Genomic DNA, 868 nt, shown 5'->3' with positions numbered 1-868 from the left:
AAGTGAAGGTCAGGGCACATGGCTGCTCCAAAACCCCAGTGTCCAGGGAAGCCTCTTCCCAGACAGCATTTGCTGAAGCACTGACAGCAGAACTATGTCTTCCAGAACTCATGGAGAGGCAGGGAATTAGGAAGGATGGAAAACAGCAGGAAGTCACCAGGGTGTAACTCAGCAGAAACACAGACAGGACTCCTGCAGACAAAGAACACGGGCAGGGATCCACTGTTGCTCGCACCTGCTGCTGCCAACACAGTCTGGGCGGACACTCGGCTGCAGCCAGAGCTGCTGCTGCTCCCAGGCTTTACAGCACCTTGGAAAGGCATCTCCTTCCCAGGGCCAGGTCATTTCTTTATAGATTCATTTAGGCTGGAAAAGACTGCCAAGATCATCGAGCCCAGCCTGTGACCAATCCCCACCTTGCCATCCAGCCCAGAGCACTGAGTGCCACGTCCAGGTGTTCCTTGGACACTTGCAGGGATGGGGACTCCAAACCGCCCTGGGCAGCCCCTTCCAATGCCTGACCACCCTTTGCAATAACCTGACAGGGAAAAGGTTTCCTCTTTGGATCTCTGAACAAAAAGCATGTGAAAATGAGATAAGGGGCAGCAAGCCCTCAGCTGCCCTGGGCCTCCCTCATCCCAGGGACAGGACCCCCAACTGGAGGGGAAGGGTTCAGACCCCAGAACTCTGCAAACCCCTGTGACCAGATTGTAGCATTTCCAAATCACTCACGAGGAACAGATACCAAGGCCCATCCACTGGAGCACTGCCTCAGAAGCAGCATATTCCCAACCTTCAGCTTCCTAAGGACATTGGAGGTAACTGCTCAAACTGAGTTCTTACTTGCCCTCCCTGTTCCTGCTGGAGT

The sequence above is a fragment of the Corvus brachyrhynchos genome, unplaced genomic scaffold (genome assembly GCF_000691975.1).
Source record: "Corvus brachyrhynchos isolate BGI_N302 unplaced genomic scaffold, ASM69197v1 scaffold65, whole genome shotgun sequence".
In the NCBI taxonomy this organism is placed as follows: Eukaryota; Metazoa; Chordata; class Aves; order Passeriformes; family Corvidae; genus Corvus; species Corvus brachyrhynchos.
Note: the sequence above shows the minus strand (reverse complement) of the source record.